Genomic DNA, 10,945 nt, shown 5'->3' on the forward strand with positions numbered 1-10,945 from the left:
CCGTATCCAGGTCTGGAGCCCCCAGTACAAGAAAGACAGAGAGCTGTTGGAGAGGGTCCAGAGGAGAGACACGGAGATGATCAGGGGGCTGGAGCACCTCCCCTGTGAAGACAGGCTGAGGGAGCTGGGCTTGTTCAGCCTGAAGAAAAGAAGGCTGTGGGGTGACCTCATTGCAGCCTGCAGTACCTAAAGGGAGCCTACAAACAAGCAGGGAATCAACTCTTTGAAAGGGTAGATAGCAGCAGGACAAGGGGAAATGGTCTTAAGTTGAGGGAGGGAAGATTTAGGTTGGATGTCAGGGGGAAGTTCTTTACTATGAGAGTGGTGAGGTGCTGGAACAGCTGCCCAGAGAGGCTGCAGATGCCCCATCCCTGGAGGTGTTCAAGACCAGGTTGGATGGGGCCCTGGGCAGCCTGGTCTGGTATTAAATGGGGAGGTTGGTGGCCCTGCATGTGGCAGGGGGTTGGAGATTCATCGTCTTTGAGGTTCCTTCCAACCCAGGCCATTCTGTGATTTTGTGATTCCGTGATTCTTTCTCAGGAATGAACAGGGCAGCACAGCTGAAACAGCACAGAAGGGGAGCAGACTCCCAAAGATTACTGACCTTGTGGTTACTACTTAATTCTCCCATAAGCTCAGCTCCCAGCTGTCTGACTCCTCATGCAACCCACAGCCTGTTCCCAAGAGCTCTGCACCTCGACATTACCAGCCTTCTACAACCTCTGCAACCATTGAGGCTCAAAAATATTCAAGAGTCCAAACTTCTAGATTTCTTAAAGAATTCGGTGCCTACAACTGCTGCTCTCTCCAGAACACAAGAATTTCTAGAAATTAATGAATCTGGCATCTTTGACAATTTAGGATCAAATCTCTCTACACTCTCCACATAGAAAAAGAATCCTACTCATTTCACTAGGAACACATTAAGACGACTACATACAGCTAATTCATAAGGAAGTCTCCAAAGGTGACCAATGCAAAGCATTAACATTGCCTTTTTCTTTTCAATATTCTAAAAAGCATAGTTTCTAGTAGCATGAAACTAGTATCTAGAACTCAAATATGCTCTCTTTACAAAGGGAATTGCATCCCAAAATGGATAGTAAGCTAGCTTATTTGACTTCACTTTCAAGGAGACTTAACCTTTACACAGAACAACTGGATGATGAACAACACTATTATGCTCATTACAAAACTGACCATGTGTTATGCTAATAAGAAAAATGTTCAGCTGCATGAAAATAACCTCCTCCCTGAGATTATTCCATTAAACTTTAATGGTTGCTCTATTGCCTTCTTTTGAATACAGATCATTTGTTTGCAACACCAGCAGTCTCAGAATCATCTGTTTTTCCCCTTTAATGTCAAGGCCTTGCTAACACTGCACTCCATCCTCATTACCAAGCTTACTGCATTAGTCTGCTGTTCATAAGCTTTCAACAGCAGGAACCCTAATTCAATTGCTTACTATCTTTTCCTTTTCAGGATAGTTATTTTGTGAAGGGTGAAGAGGAATTTAGATGAACTATGTGTTATCTATAGCTCCTTTCAGACATAGCTCATCAGATGCTACTTATAAACAGGTACAAAGTACTTCTGAAGGGGGCTTATTTTACTGCATTCAGCCTAACAAAACCAGAACCATGTCAGTTGACATTGAATTCACACCCACTCATAGCAAACTCTCATTCACTGATCCCAAAAAAGAGTAAAACAGTAGAATAGGACTTGACTGGAGGAACAGAATCATGGAATCGTTAAGGTTGGAAAGACCAGTAAGATCACATAATCCAGCCACCAACCCATGCGTGTGACCACTCCAGACCAGGTCGCTCATCATCTTTTAGAAACTTCCAGGAATGGTAACTCCACCACCTCCCCGGGCAGCCTGTTCAAAAAACCTCACCATTCCATCTGAGAAGAGTGGTTACAACGACAGCCTTTAACAACATTTTACACACTACTGCTATACTTACTAGATATTCACTCATTTTTTCAGAATTATCTTCAACCTATTTAAGATTTTTCTTACCAAGACAGATGCGGTGCTTCTCTGAGTACAACGAGCACCTTCTCAGTTGGTTCCAAGAAGTACCCAAACATTACTCAGTGCTGTAAGACGCCTGCCTCATTCCCAACTATTTGATTTGGAAATTGGTGGTATGCCTGATCGGGAGAGTGAAAACAGAATCATTCTGTCAAAAAAAACCAAACCTGGGCTCAGACCTAATTTAAAATTTATGAATAATTCTGGTACAATAAACACAGGCAAATGAAAGTGCTAGGGCTAAGGACACAAACATAACTGACTCAGAAAGCACTCTGCTTAAAGCACCATTTGAATTCTTTCCCAGCCCTGCTCACAGCTTTAGCTTGTTTACTGTTTTTTCATAAATAAAAATATACCTTAAAACACATGGTAACCATGGTAAAGATGCTCCCATTGGCTAAATTACAGGATGAACAGCTGCCTGCTGGGCTTTCTTTCCCGAAAAATTGCAGATATCATCTTGTCGTAAACAATGCACTCACCTAAAGCCTGCACACATTTCAAATATAAAGTTACTCTGTACCTCTTTCAGCAAGTACTGCAGTACAATGAATCACAGAATCATAGATTAGCTTGGGTTGGAAGGGACCTGAAGAACCACCAAGTTCCAACGCCCTTGCCACCCACTAGATCCAGTACTAGATCAGACTGCCCAGGGCTCTCTCCAACCTGGCCTTAAACATCTCCAAGGAACCAAATTCATAAGCTTCTTACCTATGTCCCCTTCCTATCTGCAAAATGACTCACTCAGCTCTCCAACATCATTAAATGGAGCAAAGTCAGGGAGAAGGAAAATATCCAATAATCCTACATGAATTTAATGGCATCATGTAACTAACCTTCTAAGTCAACATCTGGAGGCTATCATTATTGGGAAGAATCATTTATTTTCATTCTAAAGTAATATAGCAACCTAAATAAGAACAATCCACACATTCATCGTGCCATTTGAGCACTGCATCAAGCCTCTGACTTGGTGCAATGATGAACAAACAACTGAAACTTCAGCATGAAAACTGAGAAGCCTGATCTGAGTTTAAATACAGCCCCAAGGCACAGGCAGGCAATGAGTAGAGGTGCCAGGTGAAGCTGGTCGGCCCCATGAGGGGTTATTGGTTCTCTTAGAACCCTGACGCACAGGAGGGTAGGATATAGGCAAACATTCTTGAGTGGTACAAGGACACAATATCTTCAACTGAGAATCTGATGAAAAACAGAGCTAAGCCTTTTGTGCTGGCTACAAAGCTACTTCTGCAGCCATAGCAGGTGTTGCAGTTCCTTTATTTATACGCTGTTTCCTTATCCAGACATACTACATACCAACAAGGTGAATTTGTGAGTAATAGCTTGCAAAATCTGCTTGCTTTTGTATAGTGTATGACTTTAGCAGCTCCTCCTATGAAAGATACAAGCTGCTTTTGAAACATGGGACTTGTTTGCCTTCTCTTTAACTTCTATGCTAATGGACACTGAGTTTGGCAGAAAGACAGTCAAACCTAAGTGATATAACCAGACAGAAGGGCCTTGGACAGAGAGCTACTACAACTGAAGGCAAATCAGCTTATTGTGTAAGAACTCCTGCAAGCCAAAAGCAAATAGGCCAAAAATGAATGTGAGACTTCTGAAACCAGTAGAAGTTAATCACAGTCCATTTTGGTGAGCAGAAGTGTCCAGCAGGATCATGTATGGGCATTAAGAAAGAAAATCTGTTCATAAAATCAATATTAATTAAATTACAATAAAGATCAATTCTAATATTTCACAGAGTTGGTTTCATGTAAGTAGCTTAAACAGCCATCCAAGAGCTAAATGTAGAATCTTCTCTACTGAACCTGAATAACTTAAGAGCATAAGTGATATGGAATGAGAAACATGTAGAAGTCTATGAAATAAATAAGCTGTTGTATGACACTTTCAACGCTTACTGTACAGAATTAAGCTGTAGACAGTTCAAACATTTCAGTGTCTGCCTTCAGATTTCTTTCACTGTTACAGATTATGTTATTTATAAGTCATTCATGATAAAATTACATGCAACAAATGTCTAAATTCTGCAATGTGTTAAACCATACAGAAGGTAACAGTGAAATAGAAAAAAAAAAAAAAAACCAAAACACCTACATGAATGCTTAACTTTGTCTGGAAAACAAAACTTGGATTTTGTAAATTTAAGTAAATTTAAGAAATAGTGCATATCCCACCGGCTAGATGAAGATGTTGAAATGAGACTTACTGCACTGTTAAAATGAAGAGGATTTCCAGTTTTTTTTCTCTTTGCTTATGATGTAAGCTAATGTACAGTTTGAAGTGACTGCAGCCAGAAGTATCAGCCCAGACACTCCAAAGATGCAGCATCAAACATTTTTCTGGCCGTGCTACACCTCCTGCTCTGTGATACAGAGCTTGCATAACCAGACAGCAAAGCTGTATCAGGCAAGAGCTGCAGTCTGAAACTATCATTTTCATCACATTTTGTTAGGTGAGCTAACACAACTGAATCCTTGGTCTTATTTCCTTACGAGATCACAGCAATGCTTATGCTGGCAAAGGCAGGAGCAGCACAAACATGGAAGAGGCTGGGATTGGACCATATGTTGCAGCTGCAGCACCAGCTAATGCTGTTTAAAAGTGCATGAAAGTTCAGGAGACACAGATTTTTCTTCTGAGGTTTATATCTTGCTTCATCATAAAAAAGAAAATCACAAGAATATTTCCATAACAGTCTGAAATGAACACATATCAGCACATCAGCACTTGAATCTTTTTTCTTCTTCTCAGCATTGCCAAATCACTACTGGTTTTCTTGTTGCTCAACAAGAGGTTAAAATATTTAAGTAATTATTCATATACTGCACTGGAATGCAGTTTTGAGTCTGAATATGGACAATGTGTTTTGCAACTACAACATTCACTTCAGATTTTGACCTCGAACTTAGCAGCTATTTTTCTTAACCAAGTTGTTAAGCCTTCCTTGTGATGAGCACAATGAGCAAAATTCAGTGCCGTTAACAAGTACTGAGCTGAGCTGAAACCACTGAAAACTATGCATGTTCTACAATGTTAGTTTTGTTTAGGTTAATAGAACAATTAATTCTCTGAATGAAAAAGATCACTTATAATGTGAAAGCCTGAGCCAATATTCTTCTCATTTGTGTCAGTGCTCCATCTTATATGATTAACAAACAGGCTGAATTAAAATAATTGTCATATATCTAACTGTCAGAATTCCTGGATAAAATTGAGACACTGTTTTTAAAAAAACAAAAACAAAAAACACAACAACAACAAAAAGCCTTTGACAAATAAAATGTTTCTTACTGTTGGGTCATCTTTGATAGAAAAGTTCTGAATTTTTTAAAACTAAACACGCAGGAAGTAAGCAAGCAAGAAGGAAAAAAGGAGAGAAGAAAGGAGGAGATGGAAGGAGAGGGGGGAGGGGGGAAGGGGAGGAAGATGGAAAGCTTCGTACAGAAGCACTGGATGGGAATAACTTGGGCTTTGTCGCCATCAAGAGATAACAGCTCCTACAGACACTGATTTCCAGTGCCTAGTAAAGGAGAGCAACTGCAGACAAACCCTTGTTAGGGTGTATACAGGAGTTTTCCATTGCATTTGCATCTTCGAAGCTCTTTTCAAAGCCACTTTCTCAAAAAGCTTTCAACTTTGTCTCACAAGTTTTTCCCGAGCTGCTGTGAAAGCTCCCTCTCCTTGCAGTTTATGATCATTTCGAACATGAAAGTTCCATCTGTGATACTGCGTGTGCTGAACTGGTTTCTAAGGGCCTGCATGGCAGTTCGGGGGTTGGATCCCTCCACACCATGAGAGCATGAATGCAGGCCACTGCTCAGCCAGCATCCAATGCAATCCAAAGCTGCATGTAATCACAGATCCACTACATAATGACATGTATATATATATTACCAGCTGCTGCTTCATTGTAAAGGAATTGACCTAAAATAATCCCCAGTAGAACTGTGAAATAGTGAATATGAGCCCACTCATAAACACTGACTCAGGAAGGCTTTAAAACAACAGATTTCTTTTGGTGAAAGGAGAAACCACACCAAAACAGCCATCGTGTAAGCCTTGCAGCAGGCAAAACATACACTTTTCAAAGCATACCTTAAGAACAGTCACAAACTCAACTTTTTTCCTCCATCAACTCACCTCAGTAGCTGCTGAGGTGAACACTTTTCATTTGATTTCCCACTGGTGGCCACTGCACCATCCTCTCATTGCTGGTCATGTCACAGCACCTTCTAATCTGCTTCAGCTCTTCAGAGGGCAGCCAGGCACATAAGGCCAAGGACCTCGAAAAGAAACTTTCCTAGTTGGATCTACTTGCATCTTTCTTTCTCTCTTTCCCAGCTTTTATCATTTTGTTTTGGAACTCTTTTGTGCACTATTTTTAACTAAAGCACTGATTAAAATCCACTGAGATTGACTACCTCACCTCATATTCAGATCTAAATTGTAAGCTCTTTTCAACCTAACAGGAACATTCAGTCTTGTTTTAATTTTCCTTTATAAGAAAATCCAAAATGGTCAGGGCAATATGTTACTGTTTGAGGCCTGGCTGCAGAGCTCACAGGTGCCCACAGCACAGTACAGGCCAATTCTGCAGTGGTGCTGAGGAGAGTGGAGTATTAGGGATAAAGTAGGAGTTAGAGCAGAAGCAACAGGAAAGATGCACCAGCAAAAGGAAGATGCACCAGTGGAAGAGGACCTTCCCCACAAGCGCCTCCGCTTGGCTCCCTGCAGATCCAAAGCCTTGGCAGCAGACTTGTCCAGAGCTGATGGAAGTAATGCTTTTCAACAGCAGTAGTGGAAAAGGTCAGACTAAGTGGTGTATGTCCAACTTTCATCACCTTCAACTTCCATAACTCCAGTGTTAACGTCAAACCTTCATATTCAGCTTGAATATCTCTTTGCTTGTTGGTACAGATCCGTACTCAAAAAACACTGCACTGAAATGGAACGCAATATCTAAAACTGGACATCATTTCCAGTTATTCTTTTGACCCATTAGTTTCCTTCTGAGTCCCAGTACAGTTGACATTGTTGGGCAGTTTATAAATTGAACTGTTGAATTGCACTGAATGGTCCAAATACAGGTCAGAAGAGCCCTTCAAGCTAGAATACCTACTTTTCAAGCTTGCAATTGCTGTTCTTGTTAGCAAAGCCTGTTACATCCAAAGGTCATGAGGAAAGCTGACTGCTATCACCCAAAGTCTCTATGCTTGATTCCTTTTCCCTCCTCTTTTTTCCAACTTTCCTCTCCCAGACTAAGCAAACCATTTTTTTCTGTCTTTCTTCAATAGACATTTTTTACGGCCTTAGTTTTTCTCCTCCACATTTGTACCCATTTTCTTTGGCTAGAACTGATACATTAGCCACTTATAACATTTATGATTCTAACACAGTAGAACAAAATATTTACCTGAAAAAAACACTTGTACAACAGCATTATTACTGCAATAACTCAAGTTACTTTTTTGTTCGTTTGTTTTTACAGCACTTCAGTATGTATTTGACTATTTTTGTTCCCTGAATAGAGTTCAGCTGCACTCTAGTGGCTGCATTCTAGGATTTCAGGCATTTCTGAATTGCCTGAACTCTGTATTTCCACCTCCTCAAAGTAACACAGCTCATTAGTAACACTTCTTTTAGCACATCACTGCTGAAGGTTGAGTTCAGAAAAAGTATGCATATAATCCTTGTGAAATTGGATTTGAAAGCAGTACCTCAAACCATACAACCGAGATGCAAGCAGATGGATTAACTCTCACCTTAAGGCTGTCTCCATTGAAGCGTCACATAAATAACCCATGTATCAGATCTGTACAGTGTCAGCCATTCACTGTGCCGCCTCCGTGCTGCAGAATCCGTGGCTATTCTCGCATTTTGTGTCGATCTCTGATTTCGCCACTAGGTGGGGAGGAAGGCTCGTAGTTCCATCTCTACAAAAGAACTTGTTCAAGTTGGAAAGACTCGGGGTGGATCTCATTAATGCACAAACACAGCAAGTTCCAGGTTAACGCTTGACTCTAAGATTTAAGGAAATTATATATGAAGAGGTTTGAGGAGAAGCTGTGGCTCAGTGGTTGTTATAGGAAGCAAGCAGTATATAACATTACACTGGTGATTTTTGAGGGGTATAAAAATGAAAGTATTGTGCCATGTGTTGATAGACAAGTATACAGCTTATGAATAGTGTTATGCAATATAAAAAGAGCAAATTTAGGCTTTAGAGGAAGAAAGTACCCATGTCTTTTAAAAATTGGGGAGGACAAAAGATAAATGCCAAAAAAGTCCACTTTGTTCTGCAGTGAACATGAAGACTAAACTCATCAGAAATTGGAACTTTTTTTTTTGCTTGGCACTAGAAAATTTGACAAGTGAGCTGTTCTAGAAAAGGAAACCATTCTGAAAGCTGCTCAAAATAAGTCCCTGATTCCACTTAAAGGCTTTTGAGGGACAGTACACCGCCAGAAAGAGGTGAGAGAAAATGGAAAACACTGAGACTCTTTGAAGGAAGCAGATTGTGGGCAGTGTGAATTTCCCCCCTGTACTTTCTGCAATGATCCGACTCACACATTTTCAGATACAAATTACCAGACTCTTGGTACATCTGAAACAATGTTCCGTTGGCAGCTCTTATGTGGAGACATTTTTCAGTGAAGGTTGTGACACTGCAGGCATCAAGTATTAAAATAATAATTCTTTAAAAAGAAGGGACAGAGGTCAAAATTGAATGTTAGCAGTTATAACATCCAATACACTTAGCATTTGAAAGTCTAAGAGCTTAAAATCCATTTCATGTAAGATTGACATCTGAAGCATATCACAAATTACATTATGGAACAGACGTGTATTGTGCTGCCCACTTACTGTGTCTTCATTTCTGTCCTCTCTTGCAATAACAGGCTGAACAACTGCCAGCAGGCAGAGAGGACTGCCACCTCTGAAATGTAGCTGTCGACCAAATTTCAATGCATACCCTGTAATACATGATATATTTCCCTGGGACCTCTTTTGCTGCTTTAGCTGTTGGCTGTAATCATTCAACCGCCCTTATGCTATCTCTGCAGTCATCCCGTCTTCCTCTGTAAAAATGAGATGTAGTTGCTTTCCTGACACCCTTGCTTACACTCCCACCCAAATGTGACTTGAGATTCTGGCATGTATGCTTTTACAAGTGTGAACATTCAGGTTTTTCTCTCTATTTCCTTGGTGGCACCAGAGTTGCAACTGCCTCTCTCTGTGCAGAGAACAATGGAAGCAGTAGGGGCACTGGAAGAAGGTCCCAATTCTGGAGGTAACAAGAGTGATTGAAGAAAAAAAGAACAATAACAAACAAATGAATAAATACTAAAAGAGCAAATACAGAAAGAAATGAGAAAATAAAGGGGTTTTTTTTGCATAATCAGGACTTCACTTTGCAAAAGATGAGATTTGCCACATTGCATTTTTGGGCCACAGAGAAAGACTTTTAAAGGCATCTTTTAAAACAACAACTCTCAGGTAGTTTGGTTGTGATTAAGAATCATGACTCACCCATGTTTTTTTATGAGTTGAGCAACGTTTTCCATTGAAATGCATTGAAATGCATTGAAAAGCACATACATAGGCTCAAAATGAAATCTGGCAATATATCTGAAAAATCAAAGAAAATTTGAAGTTATGTTTCTTCAGCAAGCCTGACATGGTCACCAAATCCTGTCTTTTTATCACATTACAAAAGAAGTTAAAGACAAAGAAAGCTCAATTATGTGTGCAGCTGGGTTTTGCAAAATGCATGAAATATACATGCACCAATAATGTACTTACAGTGGGATACAAGTGAACCAAGCAAATAATAACGTTGAGATGAACATGACTCTCTAAAGTATGATTTTGACCTTCAAGGTGATTGATTTTCTCTTCCTTAGCATCAGAATAAATGATGCTGTGATTCTCCTATAACAGAATCAAAACAATTTTTGATCAGGCTAATTATGTTTATATTAGTACAAGTAAGAAATAATGCAATCAAAATTAGAGCTGTTCTGCTGGATTTGGGATGGAAATTAGATTCCAGAACCATGTGGAGGGTAACAAAAATCTGTAATAGAACAGTTAGAAATTACAGTGTAGTCTTCTTCCTGTCTCTGAGCTGGTAGAAACTTGTTTCTCTGTTAAAAGACATGCTGTGTGATGGGGATTCAAATGTACATTATTTATCTTACCTTTACCACTGCTGAGGATATACCATCAGAACTACTTCTCCTTTGGAGATCTGTTGTCACACATTGAGTCCTATTTCTTCCTCAATTCTAGATTTAAGACGAAGATGTGATGCTATTTCTGTAAGAACATGCCTTGGATGATTTATACAAATAAATTCAAGCCAGAACCAATAAAACACAACTGTATCATGTATTTGACAAATGCAATGCTGTTTAGAACAGCTGTTGCAGCAGCTTGCTTTCAGAGAGTTTTGAATAACTTGTTGCCTTCCTTTCCTAAAATATTTATCCAGAAAGACAGCAAGTTACTTTACATCAGACTGTGAATTTCAAAAGGAAAATTCTAGCATAATACTACAGAAACTTGTAGATGTATTCTCAAAACCAGCTGTATGTAATGAACTGGGAAATTTTTGATGCAGTGTTAGAAGGAATTCATTTACTAGGAATAGGAAAAGTAATCATTTCATTAGAAATAAGATAACTTTTCCCTTCCAGTGCTTCCAAACTATGAACTTATTCTTTCTAACGCAGAAAGTTCAGTCCTGTCTACTGGAGCAGACAATAAAAGTGACCACAGCATTCATTCTGCAAGGAAGCTCTGCATCTAGAAAAGAGTGAATGGACAGGCTGGGCAACAAAAAACAGGCACACTGGAAAATGCTAA

The sequence above is a fragment of the Centrocercus urophasianus genome, unplaced genomic scaffold (genome assembly GCF_019232065.1).
Source record: "Centrocercus urophasianus isolate 14NV4802_14NV808 unplaced genomic scaffold, USGS_Curo_1.0 seq_26, whole genome shotgun sequence".
Classification (NCBI taxonomy): Eukaryota; Metazoa; Chordata; class Aves; order Galliformes; family Phasianidae; genus Centrocercus; species Centrocercus urophasianus.